The sequence below is a fragment of the Dromaius novaehollandiae genome, chromosome 15 (genome assembly GCF_036370855.1).
Source record: "Dromaius novaehollandiae isolate bDroNov1 chromosome 15, bDroNov1.hap1, whole genome shotgun sequence".
In the NCBI taxonomy this organism is placed as follows: domain Eukaryota; kingdom Metazoa; phylum Chordata; class Aves; order Casuariiformes; family Dromaiidae; genus Dromaius; species Dromaius novaehollandiae.
This window is the reverse complement of record NC_088112.1, coordinates 23585416-23610944: the sequence shown is the minus strand read 5'-3', so window position 1 is coordinate 23610944 and position 25529 is coordinate 23585416. Positions and strand designations below refer to the sequence as shown.

The following is a 25529-nucleotide window of genomic DNA, read 5'->3' as shown; positions in this document are numbered from 1 at the left end:
GTATCCCCGAGGATGGAGACCCCGCACCCCCTCTGGGCAACCGGTTCCAGTGTCTGTTCGCTCTCACAGTAAAGCTATTCCTTATGTTTTGAAGGAATTTCTTGTATTTCAGTCTGTGCCTCTTGCCTCTTGTCCTTTATTAGACACCGCTGAGAAGAGCCCGGCCCCGTCTCTTGGTGCCCTCCCGCCAGACGTTTACGCACACTGATGAGCTCCCCGGCTGAGCCTCCCCTTCTCCGGGCTGAGCCGTCCCAGCTCGCCCAGCCTCTCCTCCTGTGAGAGGTGTCACAGGCCCTTAATCAGCTTTGTCACCTTTTGCTGGACTCCGTCCGTGTCTTGTACGGGGGGGGGGGGGGGGGGGAGACTGGCTCGGGGGTTGCAGACAGAGCGGTGTAACCAGCTTGAGCTCCACATAAATTGCAGTAATAAGGACTATTTTGTGACACGTCCTTCACCATTCTGCTGAGGGTTCCTGGCTTCGGTGAAGCACAGCGAGGCAGCTGCTTTTCGGGCAGTTACTGGGATGCGCACATATGACCTATAAACTGGACACGAAGCTACTGAATCACCTGTTGTCATTCACACGCTGGGACAGATGACATTTGCTAGTTTCGTGACCTCATGTTCTGTATTCCTTTTTTTTCCCTTTCCCCTGAATACAATGGCAGATCTGTAGGAAGTGCATTACGAGAGAGATTTTTTTCACTACTGAAAAACAAAATCTGTTTAGTTCAGCCAGCCAGTTGTTAGACTCAGTGAGCTTGTGGTGAGATTGACTGGAAGTAGTGAATGACAGCTTTTGTAATAAGTGGAACAATTAACTATTAGTCTAAGATATTGTTTATGCTTTGTTTCCTAGGTAGCATAATTCAAATGACCAAAGGATTTGCTTCTATAGACCAATATTTTAAAATGAGTATGTTTCCAAAATGGGAATATTTTAATAAATTTTTAACAGTTCATGTTGCTCCTAGTAGAAACACAGACGTGTATGAATTTATCAATGAATCAGTCACAATTGTATTTAAAATATTAATAATTTGGATGCGATTTTCTAATGAACAAATCCATCTGATGCTATGCGTCTCCTTGAAAAAAATCCATCATCGTCAAATGTACATGTTGTTGTTCAATAGATGCCTGTTAGAGAAATGCCGCTCCAAGGACACAGAGGGGGGAATGCCGTGGGGCCGGGGCAGGAGGAGAGGGAGCGGGGTAGTGAGGTCCATGGCCAAGCCCCCGTCTCCCCTCCCTGGCGTATGCCAGTCTGCTTCAAGTGTGCAGAACAGCACAAGAAACCTACACCAGTAGATTTGTCCATGTTTTCTTTTTATCTGATGTTCTAATATTAGAGTTCCTTTCTGTTTTCTGATTCATAGATAATTTATTTCAGCAGCATTTCTTTTCTGTACTTAGACAAGACATTACAGGCATAAGAATACTGCTCTGGCAGCAGCAACAGCCACTTTGACAGACTAAAATTCCCCGGTTAATAAAAAAAATATTAAAAGGCTCGAGTTATTTCCACATATTTGTTGAAACACTTTTCTGTCTTCTGTCCATTTCCACTACATTGAGTAGTAGGACTTAACCTTTTCTTCAAACAGCAGTTTGTGTTGCCTCCTGAGCGTCTTACTGATGTTCCAGAATATTCTCTCCTTCTTCCCCAACTTTTATTTTTCCCTTCCTTTTCAAGACCAGAAAGAACTTTATTTCAGCTCATATCTGGTTCCCAGTTACAGAATATCACTCATACTGTGTATGTCATGCCCAACACTCTGTTTAACCAAAGGACAGCTTTCAGAAAAGCATTTTTTTCCCCAAAATCTGAAATCACAAAGAGATAGCAAATCCATTGCTTGCTTTCGTGGCTTATTTCAAAAGTCAGTCACCTTAATTTTTATCAATTTAATTATAATTTAACAATTCCAATAAGGGGAAGCAACATCAAAAGAGAAATTCATTATTTCTAATTTACATAGTCCATCTTTAGAGATATATATATATATATTAATCTGTTAGAAAAGAGCCTAGTGGAACTACTCAGTATTTTCCCTAAAGTTGCTTTTACACTGTAATCAAGTTCTCTCAGATCCCCCCCGTCCTCAGTAAGGTCTGGGCTCATGAAGTCTTTTGCTGCAAGGCATTTTTCTCCAGATTTTTCTCCAGTTTATAAACAGTTTTTATGCCTTCACTGAAAACCCTCTTCAATTAGTCAACATTCTTCTGAAAGTGTGGAAACCACAAACACACACGTTATTCCAGAACTGGTCTTACTGCTATTAAGTGAGGAGGTTAAAACACCTCTCCGTTACAAGGACGACATTCCAGCACCTCGTTTGCTCCTGCTGCGCATAATTTCTTCCCCACTATATTTGCTACATGCTCCAGGGCATCACCGCTGTGCAGGTCACAGTTCCTCATTTTGTAGCTGGATTCTTAGGTTTAGGCCTTTGCACTGTGTCATCCACAAACCCTACAAGCTGTGACTTTTAAAGTTTGTTTTTGAAGAACTTTTTTATGACACCGAATAGTGTCATGCTTCTACTGATTTCTGCAGAACCTCACTAAAGTATAGTTGTTATCATCACCTATACTTGTAAGTCCCTTCAAAAAAAGAAATCAGGTTTGTTTGACAAGACCCATTTTCTACTAAATCATGCTGATAGCATTCGTTATAGTCCCATTATTGGATTCTTTACTGACTGAAACAGTGCTTTTCATTATCTTGCTGAGGATTTATGATGTGTTAGCTGGGTCATCTTGCTTGCTCTTTGCTAATATTGAGCAACACTGGTATACTTCTGAATGGAATTTCTCTTGAATTCTAAAATGTATTAAAATGTAAGATCAGTAGGGAAGACATATCAGCAGCATGTTGTTTCAGGATTCTTGCATACAAGTTACATGTGACAGTTTGCTTAAAAATAATTATTCCTAACAGATGTTTACTACCGTTTTCTGTACTTCCTAGTAGCCTGGAAAGCACTACACTCTGCTCTGAAAAACACAAGTACTTCATCCTGCTTCTTTGGAAATTCACAGCAAACACATTCATGGAGTTTTTATGCCTTTTCTGCATTGCATTAATAATTTATTAGCCTGAGCTAGTGATGGACCTATACCATGATTAAGATGTCTTTTCCACTGGTATGTTTAAAGTTGTTGTCCTAATCCACTCCTCCAGCCATAGTTTCCCAATATACTTTGTTTCCTTACCTGTACTTTATACTTACATCTTTTAATATGAATGTGTTGCTTTGCTTCTAAATAATCTATTTCTTTTCTGTTTTCACTGTTATTTTTAATTGTGACTGCATTTCACTTCTTAAGTGGGATGAGCATTTTTGCTATAGTGGTTCTTTTATGTCATTGATTAATTTTTGCTATGTGGTAACTGTTTTGGAAATAACTTTTCCTCCCCCCCCCCCCTTTTTTTTTGTTTACACTTCACCTTATCGTAAATTTTACAAACCATTTTCTCTGGTTTCTCTAGGAAATCATTCCTTTTTTGAGGGTCCAATCATGCTGCTGAGTATATCTGATCCCTACCAACTGTAGTCAGTCATGATACCTAGGTAACCATGGAAGTCCAGATCCTGCTGGTAAATTATTTGTTTTCCTTCTGGCAACAAGGTCATTTACTTATTTAGTACATTATCTTATATGGAAAAGAAAAAGTTACACCTTTAAAATTTGAGCGTTTTAGGTACTGGCAGCACGGGACATCCAGAGCCCCTCCTGAACTGTGTCTCGGTGATGATTCCAGATGTGGATTTAGCAGAACATCCACTGCAGCATCACGCACAGCACCTGCGTAACTGCACCGTCCCCGTGTCCAGATCAGAGCTATGCTTGTCCATGATTAAACAATTTTCTATTCTTTATAAATAGGAGATTAAGGGACAATTTTTTTCAACTTTGTTGCCTGTGATCGACCTTCCATACTGCTCCTGCCTTGCCCCAGCCTTTACCAGGTACCACGCTAACCCATAGGCATTCAAGAGCACGCACCTCCGTTCGTAGCCACGCTGCGGCGAGTAACCAGTACCACTTTTTTTGACAGGCTGAGCACTCTGGGATCCATCTCTTTCACCTACATTGCTGTTCCTGAATGAGTGGCACCTGTGTATTTTAAATCCTTAAGACACAGGAAGGACATTTCCATTGAAAGTACTATGCAGAACTGAAGTTAGGAAGAAAATGACAGTCCAGTTGATAAATGTCCTTAGTCAGTTTGATTCTTATGGGGTTTCGACGTTGGTTCAACTTGTGCCTGACAGGAAGAAAAAAAAAGCTTTTAAAAATTCCACTAGTAAGTGAATATGAAGCTGGGGGGGGAATGGGGGGGGGGGGGAAGGTCAGCTCATCTGAGTTTACCTGGCCGAAGGTTAGACGTCTTGGGTAAGGCCGTGTCTGAGGTTCTCCCCACTGCCCGGGGAGCAGGGCAGCGCCTGCGGAAGCCGGTTCCTCCCCTCGTTTATACACGGACCCCTGGATGGGCTGGACCCCCCCCCCCACACACACACACAGCCCCATCTCACAGGGGACTGCAGAAAGAGCCCAGGTAATCTTCTCCGATACCTATATGAGCTTTTCTGGAGGTTAAGAGTTAGCTGAGATGAACCCTGGGTTTTGTTTTCTTTCTTAATAGAAGCTGACACTAATTACTTTGTATTCTGCTCCAGTGTAATTACCAATGTTTAATATTTTTACCGATTTTTTCATTCATACTGATTCGTTGTGTTATTTTGCTTGTAAAAACATCACAGTGCCTTAAAAATGTGTTTCCACATGATGAAAGTTCTGTCTTTCAGCTGTTTTTCATGACTTTTAAATTTTTTAATTGCAGGTCTTACCAACCTGTGCTGAATATAACTGAGTTTTACCGTTGTTGCAGAAAGATTTTAACAAGCTTGCCTTTGTAATCTGTCTGGTGTTCCTAATATTAATTTTATTTTAATTAGATGCATTTTTCTCTTTTATCCACAAACATAACTTCCCTGTGTTTGAAATGACTATTGACTTTTGGCAAAGTTCAGTCATTTTTTTCAGAGATGTTGGCTTTGTCCGCTTATGTAATAATCATCATAACAACAATCATAATGTCTCTAGGTCTCTCACTAGTCATTAAAATACACATGCCTTTGATTTTATTTATCCCAAACCTTGATTACCTTATTCTGTCCCCTCTTCTATTTCTCTGGGTACTGTTTTTAATATTCCAGACTGCAAAACAAGGTTACACAGATACCGCTTTAAAAAAAATTATGCTCTATTATTCTGTAAGCCGGAAGAATTAGAAACAAGAGGGGAAACGCCATCTTTTTAAAGAAATGATGTAGACTTGTCTTTTTTCCCCCCCTCCCCCCAGTGCCAAGCTATCGGACTTAAAAGTTATGACATTCTTAGATATTGGAAGTATTGACATTTTATTATTATTAATTGTTTATAAATATATCTACATATTATTTACAGCATTACAAATATTTAAAAATATATTTTACAGATTTTTAAAATGTAATCATCATAAATTTTGCTGTCTGTGCCATTAAGTTCATTACAACAGAAGTCTGTGGCTTTTAGATGGAGGTCTGGAGGGAAGGGTGCAAAAGCACTCCTAACTTAAAAATACTTAAATTTAAGTAGCCTTTTCAGTCCCATAAACAGCGAGAAAAGGACCGTATTGGCATTTTTTCGCATGCGTGGCTTTGCTCTAGCGGCTGAGACGGAGGTCCCTGCGCACGGTGCAGAGGTCTTACCCATCCCGGTGCGTGACCTCCCTCCGTCTGTAAACAAGTCCGAAACGCAGAACCCACCTTTTGTAGCGGCATTATCGCACCGCGAGAGGGAACTCTTCCCTGCGGCTGCGGCAGGAGCGGGGAGCAGGCTGCAGGGATTAAGTAGAACACGAGTTGCATAAGCAGCAGTCAGGTTGCTTGGGTTTTTTTTGTTTTTTTTTGCCTTGATCTCAAACATAATATATCAGCAGAATGTTGACGTCACAGATTTTCCTCAAAAAATCTAAGAGGGCTGAGAGTTTTTTCTGCAAGCTTTCATACTCCATTGTATACAAATCCTGAAAAATAATTCATTTGGGATGCATGATTTAATAGATTTTAAAAAGACTGTGAAGGTTGTGTCATTGAAAAAAAAAAAAAAAAAAAAAAAAGAGTTGCTAAACACTACTTGAAATATTCAAACATTTCCCTTAGTGTCTAAGAGCACCTCTGTTCTGATAGACTCATCTGCAGCTTAGATAATCTGGCTGGGGTTGCTGAGAGCCATGCTTTCCCTTGTTCACCGATAGCCCCGGGACAGACGGTATTATGTGGGCAATCATCTTACCCATCCTGATACCATGGAAGACCTATCAGGCTGTCCTCTATTGACCCTGCAGAATTATTATATCAGAAATATTGCCAAAGTTAAAGGCAGAAAAAGACAAAGCAGAGAGCAATTATGAGCATTATAAGGTTCAACAGGCGTCACCAGTGAATAAGGAAACCAGATGCCTCTGCCAGCCCTGGCACAAGCACTCATTTTCCTGCTTCAGCAATAATTTCACACTGATGCCATCCACAGTACGTGCATATGTCTTTAGAGGTGAAAGGTTGTTGAAGATGCCAAGCAGGATCTCTGTACTACAGCTAAGGAGGTGCTTCTGGAAGCAGATAAAATTTTTTTTTTTCCCAAAATGAAGTGTAAGTGATGAGCCAAAGAAGACTGAGGCCTGACGAGACTGTCAACATCTGCACAAAACCATCCTGAATGAATGTATGTGTGGAGTTGCTGTTCATATGAAAGAAAAACCTATGAGGGGTTTTATTAGTCAGTAGAACTATAAACAACTTACTTTCCAAGACGTTACAGTTACTTTATCAGCTAATCCTGGCTCTGTAGTCTGACTTGGGAGAAAACAGTAAATCAAAAGAAAAAAAAATGTAGACTTCAAAGCCATATTCGACAGGCTATTATGATTCTGTAATTAGACCCTCTTCATGCCAGTAGCCAGAGATCCTTATCCAGTACATAAATAAGAAATCTAAACTTTATACATGAATATGAGCTGCATTATTAAGATTAACTGAATGAAATTTAAAGGATCAAAGAGAATACTGGCTATATTCCTTGGAAGCAAGGGAATGAGAAGATAAACAAGAGCACTGGTGCCTTTTCTTGGGATGGGTTGTCTTCATCAGGAAATCAGCTAGGATAGCTAATACCAAGGTAGGCAGTCCTTAAATCCCATGCAGCTTCAATGGCAGAGGAGACCGATTTTCAGGAAGACCAATAGAAAGGAAGTCTTACTTGGACCTGAGCTATTCCAGACTAGTCCGGGTACACAGATGATTTGTCTGGGTCAGCGTACGCCAGCATTTTGTTCCTAGCAAGTAGCGCCCAGATGAAATTATGGTCTCTGATATAGGTCTCATGTTCTGGGCAGGGAAAGCTGGGCTGGTTCTAGTGACAAAAAGACCAATGTAGACTTGTGAAAGAGCAATTGCTTTATATATTCATAGCATAATGCTAGCAAAAAATGATGGAATTACATGGACTAACCTTTCTATATTGCACACAGCAGAAAGTTTTGTGAGGCCCAGAAACTCGTTTCACAGAAATATACATATTCAGTACAGTGGGGCAGCCACATATCCCCACAGAGACCTTATTCCTGTGACCGAGAAGCTATCTTCAAGATACGAAAGCAGCAGATATCTGCACAGCCATGGTCCCCGTTCTCTGCTCCCAGGTGCTGAACATCACACAGACCATTTCACTGGCAACGAATCTCTCGTGTGATGCCTGCGTACTCAGGACTCTGTCCTGATGCACATGGAAAAGCTCACACTAGTTACCCCAGCTGACTCAAAGCCGACACAGTATCTCTGTCCATACGTGTCTGTACGTGCCCGATGCCCCTCTGACTTCAGCAGCGCACCTCTACCTTGCTAATCTGGCTCAGGTATGTTTGGTGGGAGACACTGACCGAGAGCCGCTCCCACGCTCTTGAAAGATACGCCCATGCTGGTACGTACCTATAGGCAGGGGACCAAACTGCGGGCCCATACACGTCCTTGGAGCTGAAAGAGAAAATGGTAATTTTCCAGTTCCAAAATAACTTGTCCACACTCGTGCCGGACTCCTGCGTTTCCTTTGGAGGCCTGCTTGTCTCTTCCCAAATTTCACACTCGCTTAGAGCATCGTCAGCTTGCTGAGGGCTGGCAGTTGTGACCAAGGCCCAAGTGTCAGAAGCAGTCTGGGTGTAGGGCTGTCCCTCAGGTGGCTCTGTAGAATCCGAAAATGAAGAAGATCCCAAGCAATTTAAGTTCTGTCAGTGTCTCAAAACATGTAACAACAATCTACTGGCCAGACTCAGCCTGCTGAGACACCTGGACCCTAATAACACACTTTGCAGTTTTTGCACGTAGATGCAGGCCCTGGCATCACTACTTCGCAGAGCATCTCCTGCAGATGACCGGTCCACGGACCAGGGAAGAACAAAGCGTGAGCAGCGCTTTGACCGCACAGTCCCGAGGGACATGAGTGGGATGGCCGTGTCCCCGTGACTCAGCAAGTCAGTGACCAGCAAAAAGCGTAGGAGGACGAGAGATGCAACACAGCGGAGAAGCAGGTGCAGGCTGGGGCAGTGACAGGAGGCAGAGGTTCCTTCTCTCCATGCAAGAAAGAGCAAAAGCAATCAGGCCTAACGTTTCTAGGACTCTGCGTCAGCTTTGCACTCAAAATATAAACACTGCACTGTTTTGAAAGTGCTGCCACGGCAGATGGTCCGTCTAGCGGACAGGTGGTGCGGACTCTGTACATAAGCCACCTATGGATGCCCAGGGAAGTGGCAATTCCTAGAAAATCCATGCACGTGCTCCTGTGCTATGACTGGGGGCTGCTGCTGGCCCAGACTGCCTGACCACATTTCCCATGGAGCTGAGTGGGGACAGACAGCTTGTAAATACATCAAGATAGAAACCAAGCCTGGGAGAAAGCCCCCCCCCCCCCCAGGACCCTTCCCTGCCTCCCAGGCAAAGGATGTCTACCAGCTCTGTAGCTAAGATACAAGCAGCAGACATGTCACTTTAACATGCTTTAGCTCAAAACCAGTATCGTTCCCCGCTCCATGCGTAAGCCCACTTGCGGCAGCTCCTACTCCTTTTGGGAAACCTTCCCGCTGGGGGTGCTCGGAGCCCTCCCTCATTCCTCACGTGTTTCGGCAGTGAGCTGGGAGGCCTCTGCCTCTCCGCTGCTGCTTTTAGTGGCTTCTCACTGCTGTTGGCATCAGGTACGCACAAGCGAGAACTGGGAGGATGCTCAGCAGCCTTCCAGAGGCATTTTCTGCCAGGCAGAGGCGAGCCTCGAGGCGCGAGGGGCCGGTCAGGACACGTCCAGGGGACGAGCAGGGAGCCAAGGGTTACTGGCAGCAGCGAAACCTCATTCACGTTGGTGTCAGACTTAATCACCGACACACGGAGTCTCCCTGACAGGCTTTTTTTAGCCAGTCTTCGTTTATTGAAAGCTGAGCTGAGTTAGAGACTGTTCACTCTGAGCTGTGGGAAAATACGAGCTATCCTCGCAGCTAAACTCGGCACGCCAGCGGGAGGTCCAGCGCTCGGGTGATCAGCGTGGAGCCCGCGCTCAGCCGTGCTGGTGCCAGACGTGCTTCCACTTGTGCACAGAGGCACCGGTGCGCGTGGCAACAAGGGCAGAGCCTCTCCGCCGCTCTGCAGGCCCTGAATAGCTAGTTAATCTCCCTAAAATTACATCTGAACAGGGAACTTGTGAGCATCCATTTCTTGCTACACACACACTGCTAGGACTGACAGTATACGTTAGGAAAGTGGGGCGTTCAAAACAACGTATATACAAAAGAGAAACCCTTCAGCTCTATGTGTAAATGCTTCCACTGAAATTATTGCAAATTTCTCCTTAAAGCTTCCACAACAAATTTGTTTCCATATCGTTGCGTCACTGCCAAAAATAAGCGTTGTGGTTTCTCATCACGCCTCAGCCAGTGTGGCGCAGGAAATGTTTCTGTCACACTTTCCGTAAGTTAGGAGGACATAAACGTTCAACACCATCAGCCCAACAGAGCATAAAATGAAAAGCATCACAAAAGATTATTGTTAAAAAAAAATAGAAAGGAAAAAAAGGCTTTTAGCCATTTTTCTTATCTGCCATCTTGTTTGGGCCTCTGGCAGGTCATTTCCAGCCTTGCTTCCAACAGGAGTCTTTCTTCCCGGAGCGAGGAGCAGACGTACGAAGGGCTGCGAGGAAGGGCTGCCCGAGGAGCTGCAGCCCTGCAGCCCCCGACCCTCCCGCCCGCGCCCCTGACGGCGCTGCGGCAGCCTCTGCGCCCCAGACGCTGCTCGGAAATCAGCGGCTGCCGAACCGCAGGAACGCTGTCCGGGACGGCGGCCGGGGAGGCAGCGCGGCCCAAGGGAGGCTCCGCGCAGGCAGGAGGGACGCGCGCGGGATGCTGCTGGGGCTCCCAGCGGTAGCGGGACGAGGCCCCGAAGGGAAAACTGCTCACAGCAGTCCTTGGAAGCCTGTGACTGAATGGATATGTTTTTGCAAAGTCAGTACGCGGACAGGGAGGAGGAGACACGCCGTGCGCTTGTCGGGGAAGGCGCTGAGCTGCCGCGCGCCCTCGGACCGCGCGCCGGTGCCGGGAGCTGCCGGGGCACCTGGGCTGGGGCACGCCGGCCGACCCTGCTGCCCCACGGCCTGGACCCTTCCCAGGGTGTGAATTACAGCCAGGGCAGCTGCAGTTGCTTCTGCTGCTGATTTACCTATTTTAGGATCCCTTCTCTTTCCTCCTGTTTCTTTGTTCTTAAGCAAGTGGGATTCACACAAAATCCCCCTCGTACTAGGCAATTTTAAGTGAACATACATACTTAGGGAGCTATTTTACTAAACTCCAAGCCTGAGTCAGTTTGTGGCCCACAGTAGATGTGAGCCTGTTTTTCTGGATAACAGCAGGGACAAAAGAAAAAAACCCCAAAACAAAACAAACCCCCCCCCCCAAACACCCAAACCTCTTGATACTCATAGCTACTTACAGTTCCTTGAAAAGCATTTAGAAGAAGGAGGCCCAAGAGGAAATATTTGCATCGCTCTTATTTAACTGAGCCAGAGCATCTTCAATGTTAAAGGAGGAATGTCAGTCCCAGAGTTAAACCGTAGGTCTCACCGTGGAGCTGAAGGTCAGGGGCTGCTGCGGGCCACAGCGGCTGTCCAGACAACAGCACGCGTTTCGGGGGGATAGCCAAGTCCATGTAATGCTGGAGAATGCATCTCTTCTCTGGGCAAATAGCCTCAGTGTTCAAAATTTTTCAGTGCTTCAGCAGTCTAAATTCTTCAAGAATTAGCTTTCAACCAGTCAATTTCCTTACATCTTTTTTGCTGGACTAAAAAGCCATCTGTTCTGGAAGCCCTCTCTCCTTTAGATGTGCCTGTAGGTGGTTTTCGAACCATCCCTTAGCTACATAAGCACCTTACAGTATAGCGGGGTATCCTGACTTTGATCCAATCTTGCAGCTTTTCTCCAAGTCCTTTTCAACTGCTCAGCATCCATTTTGAAGTTCAGAGCCTAAAACTCCACACGCTAGCCCACAGCAAGCTGACTGCTTCTACATGCAGAACTAATTTTACCTCCTCCTTTCTTCTTTTCTAGTCCCCTACTTAAACAACCAAGAAATACCTTTGCTTCTGTAATGATGACATTGGCTAGTCGACTGTTTTTCCACTTTAATAATGATGCCTGTTTTAAATACCTCTTCCCCTTATGGTGCAGCTTCCTCTAACATCAGAGTATCACCTTTCCTAAGCAAGTTATTTAAAAAGTGCCATTAGGTGTTTCATTCAGTTGGTGATTTATTCAGCCTCACAACCTGCTGCTTTGACAGGTCAGCACTGTTACTGAGTTTACTTACACTTTTTTAAAAATTAAAAATCATTTACTTTACAAATGAAATTGCAAAAGTCACTCATTACTTAAAGTTTATTTACTTAAATCATACTGAGTGCCAAAGCCATAACAAGTTACAAGTTTATGAAAAACCCTATTTTTTAGTAGTCATAGTAGGGGAACTTCAAACTGTTTACAGTTAAACAAGTAAAGTTTGTATTATGATTTGGATAACTAAACTGAACTATATTAGGTTTTATGAAACTGAAGACGCTAAGAATTTATTTTCTTTCAAGATGTTTTATGCTTCTGCAAATAAGATCTATGAGATTTTCTATGCAGACCTATTAGTACGATACCTATTGGTAGCTTCTGCTTGGGTGACATTAACTGATAATTAAATCATAGCACTGAAGGGAAATTCTGGCTCCTTTTGTGAAAGAAATTAACTGGCGTTGCACTGTTCTTCGCAACACCCCCCCACATATTCCCCGGCCCCAACGCTTGTGTTTGAAAATCCTCGTACTTGCACCTGTCCACAGGTTCGCCTTCTTTTCCATCAGTCCTCTTCCAGCCTCACGCTAGTCATGCTCACAAAGACCGTAGTCACGCGCACAGGTACACATTCCAGTATTTGTCTAACTGACTAAACACGGCCACAGAACGCGAGCCGTCCAAGGGCAGCCCTCCAAGCTACCCGGTCCACGGTGGCAGAGAGCAGCAGAGAACCGCAGGACGCCACGCGGCAGCCGAGGCCCCTTGCCCAGCCCCAGAGCGAGGGGCATGGCACAGGCCGCAGCCGCGCACACGCGTCTCCCGCCTCCAGCCTCTGCTCTCCTCCAAAGCGGGGACCAGGTGGGCTCGTCCCCGCCAGCAGAGATCAGCCCCTGGGCTGCGTCTGGAGGAAGGCTCGCAGGCAGAGCCCGTGGAGAGCGTGGACCTCCGTTCGTTGGGTTTCTCCTAAGCCTTCACCCTTATCGCCGTAAGCAACTCTTGCCTTTGGTTCCAGGCTTTACATCTGTATAGCAGTATGATTTAGATTATACTTTCAGCCAATGATTGTTGTAACCATACTGGAGTACTGTCTCTTTGGTAGTCTTAAAAAATTACACTTTCCATATCTTAAAGATGCTATCTGAAGCTCCTAGTTGTATTTGATGAAGTCTGTTATTTAGAGTATGTTTGTTTTCAATTCCTACAATAGCATTTTTACTTCATTTTGGGATCTTTCTAAAAGAAATGTGATTTTTATTTTGCCGTGCTCACCTATGGAGCTGACCAGGAAGCATAAATATGATTTTGAACAAGTCAGCATGATTAGGACAACCCCTACTATGAGAGGTTAATGAGTTTTTAATTTAAAATCAGTAGGAACATAAGTTTTAGAAACTGCTTAACGAGGATGAGTAGATGACAGATGCAAGTATTGAAGAGGATCCTGTTAAGAAATTATTTCAGTTCTACTGCCTTCATGGATGTTGTCAGTGTTTATCTTGTATTTGATAGAATGGTGCATGTACTTAATAAGGTCACAAGCTTTTCCAAATTTCTATTCTACAGCAATTCAAGATTCAGTGCTGGATGCTAATTTGAGTCAAAAGGTTTTTAAAATTGCACAAAACAGTCAAACATCCTTCTTCCTTTTACTAATCTTACATGTTTTCAAACGACAGTCCACCACATGTCACTATGTCTGGCAGTTAATTTCTGAGGCAAAACTATAATATGTTTTTTCCCCCCTGTTTTATACTTTTAATGGGCACATAGAGTTTTTTTTTAATTATTATTAAAGTTTGCTGTCATCCATACCAATATATGCATTGCTGCAGTCACCTGGGTGAACAGCAGCTACGCTGAAGCTATCTACAACCCTGCACTAGAATAGATACTCTGCTTTTACTATGTCCTTGGTTATAAATTTGTCCTTCCAGAGGCCTTGCTGTCATCCTTGGTGATGGTCAGAAGGCTGGGCTTAGAGCTCAACGGGCTATAGTCTTTTTTTTCCTCTCTCTCCTCTGAGGACTACAGGAAATATAGATGACAACAACAACAAAAGGAAAAATAGGTTTTACATATTCTCTGGGTAATTAGTTTCAATATATTTTCTTTTATTCCTAATTGTGGCTTAAAATGTGCAAGTCACTTGCATTTCTCACACAACATTTTCTAGGAAAGGAGTTTTATTTATTTATTCTCCATCCATTTCTCAGACATCTTTCTGCGTCTTTTTCTTTAAAAATACAGAATAGAGAATGCTGTGAGTACTCGGGGAAAGAGAGCAAGACAGACACCCACCCTGAGGACGGAAGCTGTAGCAAAACTCAGCTTGCATTTCCTAAGACTGTCAGTGCTGCTTCTGGCTCAGTATCCATGGAAACCTGCTCTCCCATCCTGCTGCAGGAATTAATTGAAGATCCCAACCCACTTGCTCAGGGAATCGCTGTGATACTAATTCACGTCAGGCTGGCTTTATCATCTCAGATACTCTCTTCCTTATTTCATATCAGAACGAAAGGTGGAATTTGCTTTCACCAAGTTACACACACACACGCTAACTCTTTCCTTCTCAAACCAGGGCGCAGCAGAGAGAGGCTGCATCTCCGCAAGCAGCGATTTCACAAGCAGCCTGGCCTAAACGTCGGCAGCCGGAGATGGTTCACGGCGAGGAGCGCTCTGCGCAGAACTCCTGCCCCGTCTCCATGAACAGCTGCTTTTCACCGATGCCACTCGCTGGTACTGGCTCGGGCAAGGTGCCGACCACCCCTCAGCACCAGGGCGTCCCCCCCCTCGTTCTGCCCTAGGATGCAATGTGCAAAGCTTCAAAGAAAAGGATCCAACAAGGGCTTTTGCAAGAGAACATTGTTTCCAGACTTCTCTTTGAAGGCTTTTCACTAATTACAAACATTAACATGTCATGTTCCCAAGGGCTCTGCTCCTGGGTCACCCGTCTCTGGGCATCTACCCTTGAACTTACTTTCTTCCTGCCTTTATTTCCTGCTTAATTCCCTAATTGTTCTCTCCTCCGCCTCCTTCATTTCTCCCTGGCCTCCAAATCGTCTTCTCCGCTCTACCTTTTGTTCTGCTTGGACATTGATTTTCCATTTTCATCTTCTGGATACTTTGTATTTAGCAGCTGGTCCTTTTGTAACCATGACAACCGTATCATGATGTCAGCAAAGGGTCTCACTACTACCTGAGGAACTGGATCTCATTAAATGCCAGTGATGCTGCTTGAGCTGCAGTTTAGCATCCTGTGCACAAGCGTGGAGTTTCGTTTGGTGCCTCCTGGCTCGCAGGAGATTCATAAGAAAAAGGTAGTTTATCACATTAACTGGGATCCTTCAGAAAGCTGCCTTTCTCCATCTCCAGCTCATGCTATTGAGATACGATCCCTCACCCAGATGTGGGCTGTTCGAGGAGCATTATCGCAAGAAAGAAGGCAGGTGGGCTATCACACGCTAATCGTGCGCTCCACGGGTTAGACCTGGGAAGTTACGCCTGCTCTGCTACGATACCTGAACCGTAGGCAGCTTATGAGAAGAAACTGACTGGCCTCAAGTCATAGTCCTATGTGCTGCAAAAGCTGCGTATATTTGTTACAAAATAGTTTTGAATTCACGGGCGTTTTGAGCGCTAAGCAGCGTTGTTTTCTCTGACTGTATATGCAGGCAGGAGGAAAGTGAAAGGAACTTTCTGAACTGACTTGGTGACCATCAAAGCCATGTTAGACAAGCGCTTGAGAGGAGTCAGAAATACCCTAGCCCAGCGAGAGACTGCACGGGGCACGTTCACTCGCGGCACGCCTCTCTCTGCAGCTAACCCAGGCGCTGCCTATCCAGAACACGGCTGATACGTACGTCCAGCTCAAAGAACAGACTGCTTCAAAGAGCACTACCCTTACGCTGCATCATGTTCATGCAGGATAACGGTGGTTTCCCTGCAGGGGAGGAAAAAGAGGGGCGAGGAAGGGGACAGAAGCTGCAGGTACATACCAGTCAGCATGCAAGGAGAAGCGACGGGAACGTGCACACGCAACACGGGTGTGAGAGAGAAACCGCAATCATTTGACATGGGATTAGTCCGCTGATGGATATGCAAATAGAAAATTGCGGATACCGCAGCGGGGGAGGAGGGGAGAGGGGATAAGTCGCAGGTACCGTAACTCCGTGACAGCACTGCCCGTGTGTGAAAGAAAGCGTGAGAGGTGCACAACCTCTCTGGGAAGGCGTGAGACAGGGACAGAACGTCTATGGCCGGTTTATCCTGTGCTGTAGTAGCAGCTGGATTGAATAATACCAACCCCGACTTTCAGTAACGTTGGGGCTGGTCCTGTCACCTCCGGATCAGGCAGGGCACACAAATGTTCAGATGACTCTGGGTGCACTAATCCACTCAAAGATGCACACATTTCTTCACGAACTCACTTAATACGAGGTATGTCACAGACTGGAGCATCTGATCCTCATTCTACGGACACCTGCCGTTTGCCAAAGCTGACCTGCGTCCAGCTGTCCCTGCCGGATAAAGCACAGCCCAAAGCCTGCTACAATTTGATCAAAAGTAGTTCCAGCAATACAAAACTACATCCCAGCTCAGGGCAGGGTGCTGGTACCCGTCTCCGAGAGCGCGCAGTCCCAGCTTCTTTAACACTTCTGACTCGCACAACTTCGGCTGTCTCGAACCCGGTGACACGCACCTAGATCAAGAAACGTAAACCACTGTACATTTCCAGATACAGAAGTTGCAGTTCAGCTTTTCACCGTCTTGGATAGAAACTGCACGAACTTCCTCGGTGCCATTCAGAAAGGAGCTTCCTGAGATCGGGAGCCCCTGTGGCACTTTTCCTCCCCGCGGGGGATTCTCTTCTCCTTTTGGGGAAAAAGTCGAGGCCGCATCCGGAACCCGAAGGATACTGCAGCCTCACGGCCGTAGCGTTCCCCCAGACGACCGTCACGGAGAGAAAGGTCGTCGCCAGCCAGGCAGAGCAGGTTTGGTTTTGGAGGGAGCAGAACGATTCGCTGTGAAGTTACAGAAGACACAGGGACCCAGAACCAGTGGGATTTGTCTTCAGCTTTCCCTCAAATCCTTTAGATGCCCTTTAGGGCAGAGAGTGGGGGATTTGACTCCAGTCTTGCAAAAGCCCCTCCAGTAATTTGAGGTAGGCCTAGAATTTACAGGGCGTAATGGCAGGTTCAGAAAGAAGTGCTAAATGGTTTAAAGCACACTGTGCTTGAACAGTTGTTTCCTATTTCCTCTAACGGAAAAAGCAACAGGACCAACAAAAATATCCCCCAAATACTCAGACCAGTTAAAGTTTCCCTTGGCTACCTTTTGAATGAGTTTAAATATTTCTGGGTTTGATTTTTCAGCATAATTGCCTTGAAGGAGACACCTGATGGCTTAACTTGTCCTTGAGTCTGGATTATTTACAGATACTTGTTTTTTCTTTACATCTGTGCATTTTATTTTATACGCTTATTATTTTGGTGTGATACTCACCTCTAGATGGAAGGCTAAGTCCCTAGCAGAACAGTGTGCATCTTCTATCCAGCTGTATTTCAACCATAGCAGAGCAGACTTTATCTTAATGCTCACTTTATGACTAATACAGAAATAATCTATCAACTTTCTATAGCAATATTTCTGCTTTTCCTGAGGCATTTCATGAGAGCCAGTGTTTGGAGTCTTAGGCTGTCTTCCATATGACAGAGTGTGACTAGTTCCATTTTATTTATTGCTGCATTTTGTTTTAAATTTGCAGTTTCGTTGCTGGTAAAAAGCAAGTTGCTGGTAATTTAGATGTCTTTTTAGATTCAAGCTAAAAAGCCTTTTATGCTGTTGCATGTTAAAGGTCCAGCCCGTGCTCTAGAGGATACAATATCATCTCTCACATCCTCAGAATCTGGAACAAGAGACTCTAGCTGGTAAATCTCTAGGCTTCACCAGGCTAAAGCAACACACAGAAGCACACAACTTTCCACCCAGATAGAAGTTACAGTTTGGTTTGTTCCCAAAAATCCAGCTGCTGCTGGGGTTCTTTGGGGCTCTTCCTCTTATATACTCTCTCTTCTACTTTTGCTAGTCTGACAAAATCCTATCTGCATTTTCCCCTTAAGAACATACGTCTTTATCTGCAGTGTCACCAAGAGACAAATACACGGAGCACACAGGCAGGCACACACAAATAGCAGAAACTTCATTCTTTTACATGCATATCTTGACATACTGGTTCAGAAGCGACAAATCTGAGCAAAAATACAGATGCTACTACTAAAACCAGCTGAACCAGCAGAAGCCGTGAACATTTTTGGGTTCTCGCTGATGTCAAAGTCCACAGACCTATTGTAATCAGGCTTGTTGACTACAACAGTTCTTCTCAGAGGATGAAGGGCAAGAAACCTTGCTTGTCTCAAAACAGCAGCTTTGATCCACAAACACTGCAATTGTAATCATTATCTTACTAGCTCACAAGGACCACTATTTTTGAGGGAAAATAACTTTTCCCTTCTAGCTGAAGTTAGAAATTACATGTTGCATTACTTCATTACTCACCACCAAGTTTGGGACCCCCATCTGTGCCTGACCACTCTTCAGTGCCAGAGACACTCAGGCTGCAAGTTCCCAGCACCAGGCTCTTTAGGCATCCAGGGCTCCAAATATCATCAGAAATGGGAGCTAGCCAAGCATATACTCCAAAGGAGAAGCAAAATTAGTAGATAAGCACCTACACCCTCCAGCAAAGTTAGACCTTTCCTATGTTCCTCTTCTCCCCCTGTGAAAACACCAGCCCTGTTATATTTCCTCTTTATCCTCATGTCATTAAAGAGCATCAGCTGCTGTGAATCTGTGAAAGCCCTTGGACTAAGAAACAGCTCAGTGAAAACACCTGCTTTATGTTCAGCTGCAGTAAAAACCCCAGACGTTTTACTCTAAGAAAGTGCTGTCAGGAACTATAACAGAAAATACATGAAATCAGCATACAACCTCTCATGTATTGCTTCACCCAGTTCAGGCTGCTGAGACTTCAAAAAGGACATAAAAAAGGGTGGGGCTAGAGAACATGGTTTGATGTAAGCTTTGAATGACAGCAGGAACAGGATGAAGCAATGGGGTAACAAGTCTAAAAAAAAAAAGAGAAAGTTCTTTTCCGTAGTAATATTTATGCAATGTAACTCACTGCCAGATGATGCTGCACAGGCCAGAAATATAAATGATTAAAAAAATGGATTACACAAACTAATACAGATCCGTTCGTGGCTATTAAATACAGTATCGAGATTCAGCCTCTGACTCAGGAATCATCTAATGGTATACTGCATAGTGGTGGGCAGGAGAAAGAAAAATCACTGTGTACTTAACTCTGTTATATATTATCAGCACTACTACTGGATAGTCAGAGCCAAGAATTAGATGGATTAAAGAGACCTGATCCGGCAGTTCTTCTCACGGCAAAGTTCACTATAAGCACAGAAATATTCTCATGAGATTAAAAAAAATAAAGTTTTGCATTTACAGAAGGGACAATTGAGATGCAACACAGCAATTAAAAAAAAAAGAGAGTGTTACAAGAGGCAAACAAGAGGGCTAAATACACCAGCTCCGAGGATATAAGAGTAGGAATACTGTGAAACTAAAAGGAAATACATTTTTGCACAGTACCTAACCCGTGGAACTCATAAAACACCACACGGACGTACATTCAGCAGATGCAGAAAACACTGGGCAGTACATCTGATTAACAACACCTTTCAACTTGGATTTGTTTCAAAGAGAGATTCTCCCCCCACCCCCTCATCACTTCGCGGCATAACCCAAATCACTGGTTACCTACATTTAAACAGAAGCGCCATGACCCAGGTCAACGCCACCTCCCTTGCAATCATCTGCCCCAGATCACCGAGTCCCGCCAGCGACGCGGACCCGGATGGGCTACGCCACAGATCGGAGCTCGTTCAGCAGTTCTGCGCCCTGGGCTTTGCGGGGCGGGTTTAAAGTTTGCCGTGTGAACTTCTGGAAATAGAAATTCTGTGTATTTACAGATCAAAGTGTAAGTTTAATCAGTTTTATTTGAGGGGCCTTAGGAAGAAGCAAAAAAGAGAATCCTGCTCTATTATCACAGAAATGTCAAACCAGTATCTTCAGATCTGAAATGCCAATGTGAAATTCTTGTTGCTACCACGTACTACACGTAGTATTCTGCTTTGCTCCCCGTGAGCAGTTACATGTGTACGTAGCTCAGGTACTGCCATACCCCCTCCTTGTACATTCATTTGCCTTTCTTTGCTGTCCTTAAGAAAACAAAATTGAGTGTTTCTCTAGAAGCTATAAGCTAGTTCAAATTCAAGTGCTGTGTTTACCAGTATTTATCTAATAGATCAGATAACATTATCAGTGAAGTCCCTTCTGGCCTTCAAACATTTTATAAACAATCTTTATCCTTCAGACTGCATCTTCCTTTTTTGCCCCAAGGGCTTTCTGTTTTTGCTTCTTTGCAATCTTTTAGCAGTTTCCACTGCTAATCAGATCAGTAACAACTTCTACTACTAGCCAGACAAACCAGTTAATAATTTGCTTTTGCTTGGAAATGTTTTGGAACAGCAAGGTATAATGTAACAGCTCTACAAAAGCTAAATAAATTTCCTCTCTATCACTTCTGAGAGCTTTTTCCCCTCTTAAGCTTACTTCTCTCTACATTTGCAATGTTGCAAGTGAAAATTTCCTATACAAAGGGGAGCAATAGCTGAAAAGGGACAGGAGAAGTCATAATTCCTGGGTCACTAATCTAGTGACCAAAAACTAAGTCTCAATGTTATTAAATCGTCTTTCTTCCTTGTTTTGGCAAATGAAATGCTAGTCTGATGGGCATTTCTTACCCTTACACTTCCAACTTCCTTTTTCTGGAGACTCAAATGTTGAGTATTTTCAGTATTTTTCACAGGTTTTAGTAAGAAATACTGGGACCTACAGTGGAGAAAGGACCCAAGCTGCTGGAGAATCCCCACAGAGCATCAGCAAGATTTTCTCCTGCTTGTAAACATGTTTTCTCCACAACAGAACTTTGGCAAAAGTCACTGAAGTGAGAAAAATCACATTTTCCAGTCTATGAAGCACAACATCTCTGGTTTTGTTTTTGTGCCTTTCCTGAAGGGCATCTTAATTAGAGTTTAATACACTGGAGGGGGGGAGGAGGGGAGGTATTTTGGATGGGAAATCAGTTCTTGGGAATAGAAGTTTCCACTAATGAAGGGAATGGCACAAACCTTACAAAAAGCAAATCCAGAGCAGCTCAGTTCTGGTTTCTTATAATGGTTTTGTTTGGGATAATACCACACAGTCCAATGAAGTTTGTTAAATTTCAGGTAATTCTTTAGATTTCCTCACAAAGTAAGACTAGGATACAAGGAGTATTTCAGAATATATGTGCTAGTATTTTCCTTCTTTCTTCAAACTGAAAAGTTCGCTCTCATCCATCCTTTAATAGGGTGAACTGTGATCATAAAACAATTGGCTGAAAATCAGCAGCTTCCATTTCAGCTTTCTTGTTGAGAAACTACAGGGTTTAGAGGATATAGAAATGTATCAATATTCAGCAGTTCAAACTGTGGAAATGCAATACCTTTTTCCTCCTCTACTACAGGGAAACAGTCAGGCCTTGGCCCTGCCATTTCAGTTCTTTTTATGCCACTGTTAGTTTTAATTTGGCAAAGTTCTGTCTAGCAAAGATTCAGCTGGCCTGTATGAAAGAGACTAATACAGTGCAAAAATACGATCAGCAGAAACAATGCCACAAATACATGGGAAACAGAAATATTTTCCTATCTTCTTAAAACATTCATAAATACCTTCAGCAATAGTTTCATATATTTAACTAAATGTGACATTTAACCAACATTTATTTTCTAGGTTTTTTTTCTTTTTGCAAGTCTTTAAAATATACCTGTCTTTGTATTTGCACTTGGCAATGTAAATACTTGCTCAGTTACCTCCAGCTCACTTCTCAGAACCAAACAACAGTTACGCTGTGCTACGCAGCTACAGCTCTGCTACTTCCAGGCATAGCCGCTCTGAGTTAGACTCAAACTTGTAGCAGTCCCAAGCGCTGTTGCTAGTTTCCGGAGGCAGTCGGTACCTTCTGGTTTCAGCACGCTCTAAATTCTCTAGATATTTTACTTTGAAAAAAGATTAACTTACTAAATATTTCCAAAAGCTATTTCTCACTAATCAGATATGTTTCACTTTACATTCAGTGTATTCGAATGAAGTTAATTCTAAAGGACCAACATATAAGGTTTCATGTAAGCTTTCCATCCTCCTCAGATACCAGTATATTATTTTCAGATAGCACATGACTTCCAAATTCATCTGTTATCAGCTTCGGGTAGTCTACAGAGATCTAAGTTTTTAAGGTGTACAGAAAGAGTCCATGTCCATACCTCTTAGTAGCAGAGATAATACTACTCAGTGCTTTATTAGATTAAAATGAGCCTTAAAGTTTAAAAAAAAAAAAAGACATTTTCCCCATTTATATGCAAGTTGCAACATGGACTGAACACATGAAAGACACAATATGGACAAACAGACTGCGTAATTTGCCCCAAAAGTTTTAAATTAATTTGGCCATTTTTCTCAGCAGCTAGGGAAAACAGATGGGGAAAAAATTCTTCTTTCTCATTAATGTTGGCTCTTGTTCAAGCTCACCTTTGACACTGGAGTCTGTCTGTGTCCTACACAAACCAAACAGAGCGGTTTCACACTTTCTTCTTTAAGATCTACATGGCAAAGAATTGGTTAAAAAAATAACTAGAAGGTCTCTTCTATTAATGTATGTTCTTCCTTTGACTCAGCTTCAGTTTCTTCCAAAATTAAAGGTTCCTGGTTTTTTGATTCTGGAAGAGCAGCAAGGTGATGAGGCATTTTCCATGTGGAAAACAGAGGGGTCTTTTGTGAACACTGTTTCATGGGTCTTTTTTTTGTAGTGGTTGTCTTGTTCTCTTTCAAAAGTCAAAGTCGAGGAAAAATATTATTTTCAGTCACTTTACCGTATGAGGATGAGCCACTGTCCCACCCCCAACTGCAATAAAAGTAGCGTAGTTTAATACTATGTAATTCTTCTGGCGAAAGCCAGAAGATCCTGGCTATCTCCCTGCGGTGCACCGAGCTCCAGCCGTCAAAGCAGCAATGAAATTGTGGCTATGCAGTCTGGAAAGCAAGCAGTAGGAAGTAAAGAGTTTAATATTTGACTAAAATAGGTTTGGGCATTTTCTTGCCATGGTAAATGAGGTCCGGATAATCCTGCCCTTCTCCACAGCAACTACAAATCTGGTGAAAGGAAGGTCCAAGACACTGTGATTATGGAATAATCTGTTAGAGTAAGTCTTTCTCATGCTTGTGATTATCAAATTAGCATCTGAGGCAAGAACAGTTCATAGCATAACACACTGTAGTTGTATCTACACTGCATCACAACTATCCTGAGTATTTTTCCTCAATTTCCCCCTCACCTTAGTTAGCACTGTACTGTTTTTGGTTCCCGGGTGGCTGTGGGATAGAAAACATCTTTTGCCTTCTGAAAGAGCCATCAAAAAATGGTCCGTCTGATGTGACTGGTTGGTGATCTCACTTTTTTTTTCCAGATTTGCTCTTGTCTTACACCATAAATGCACTGGGGCAAATGCTAGGTTAAGTATTTGTAGAGTACTGAAGGTGCCCTGGGCCTGGTCTATGGCCCCGTGGGATTGTGGCAGCAATATAATGTTATTTCTGCAGGTGTGGGCAGGGGCAGGAAAAAAGAGTTGTTGTTTCTTGGATTTTTTTTTTTCTGTATTATTTACCGTAATATTTTATCTTTGAATAATCATGTATGCCATATAACAAATCAAAAATTATCTGAAATCTGATAAACTTCTCACAATTTTAGATGTTTTGCACCAATGAATTCCATGAGCGAGCAGTTATAACGTTAAAAACTCCTGTATATTAGAGCAAACCCTGGGTTGTTGCAATCAAAGGAACGAAAATAATTTTTTTCTTGTTCCCACAGCAAGCCCAAAGAATTCATTTTCATATTATATAAGAGTTTAACAATATCTCCCTTTGTACTTTTAAGTAGTGGCACAGGATGTATTACAATGTGGCTGTATCACACTCACTCTGGTAACCTTCACATTTGCATTTCCTGCCTATTATTTTTAGCTGTGCAACTTTAATAGTACATTAACATGATTTTTTTTCCATTACATTCAGCAACATCTTAAGTACTTTGAAAAATAAATGTTACAAACATTTTAGTTAGTTATCTCCTGTCCTGCTTCTCAGCAGCTTATTGTTCCTGAACGTATATTTCCCTTTCATTAGTTTCTTAAGATTGATCTGCTTACTGTGCCAAAAATTCCAAAGTAAAGCACAGACCTTCAGAAGAAAATCTGGAGGCAAAAATGATTTAAGAATACTAAAAGGGAAAACAATCTTTAAGTCTATGGGAAGTTAAAAATCACCATCTCCTCGGAGAAAAACTCCTACAGTTGTTAGAAGAAGGGTGGACTTTGGGGTTTTACCGACTCCAGGTTTTACGAACTGAGGGAAGGAGTTTGCAACATAACTAAAACGCGGTACAGACAAGTCATCAGCAGCATGGTTTGCCCCCTCCCTCCCCAACCGACACCGAAATAGCCCAAATCTGGATTGTATCCTTATCTCTATCTTGGGTGTGCTTAAACCGTTCCATTGCTGAATGGCAAGAGCTTTTATTCCAAGTAGAACAAAAATTCTAGAAGAAACCTGACCGAAACTGAGAGCTCATTGCTGCTTCCTGATTAATATGCCAGAAGGTCTGTGTGACATTTCTATGGAATGTCTCTGTGCTCTTGGGACTCGATGATTCAGTGCAGAGCTGCTTGGAATTTCTACAAAACTTCAGCCCTCCACACTTCTCAAATGGCTTCCTTTTACCAGCCTGTCAAGCTAAACTAAAAATAATTACTTTGGGTGCAATAACAAGGGGAAGGATGGAAATTTCACAGCACAGTGTGTTAGGCAGCTCACTAGAAAGAGGAAATTCTGCATTTTCAAAATCAGTGTGAAGTGTATCTCCCATGTTTAATTCTTCCTTTTTTTCTGCAGTCAGAAAAAAATAATGCCAAAGTTTAAGTTGCAATTTTAGAGAGTAATAATCAAGTTAAAGGAGTACGCGATTAAGAGCTGTGTAAGGTCAGTTTGATTAAATTTGTTCCTTGCTTGTCATAGCCCCGTGAAAGAGCAGAGCCCAGTGCAAGAGCTGTATTTAGAACAGGCGAGCAACTGGCAAAGCAGACGTACAGAAGAACTGGAAGTCTCGTTATTCAGTATAGTAACGCACAATAATTTTGTTTTTCAGACGCTGCAGGGTTTGAAGACCAGCTTTAGACAATTACCACAAACAAAGTAAACGCTGTTCAATGGAAAAGATCCCTTTCAAGAAAACTTAATGCCTCATGTTATCTCTCAAAGGCAGAATCTGTCCCCACACACCCACAGACTAAGGAGGTACTGTACTGATCTCTGTGTCCTGCATGCGAATAAGTGATTCTGCTGCAAACCATCCTTCAAACTACAGCAAAATAGACCAGGGCGA

General features: G+C 43.3%; 1 long non-coding RNA gene across 1 annotated transcript; it reads right to left on the bottom strand.

Moving 5' to 3' along the window:
- Nucleotides 1-4517: 4517 nt before the first annotated feature.
- On the bottom strand, nt 4518-19912 carry LOC112994044 (uncharacterized). The gene is made up of 3 exons (XR_003261831.2): nt 19752-19912; nt 8040-8289; nt 4518-6079 (listed from the first exon to the last, which is right to left on the bottom strand). It is a non-coding gene; the product is annotated as an uncharacterized LOC112994044 (long non-coding RNA).
- Between the last annotated feature and the right edge of the window lie 5617 nt (nt 19913-25529).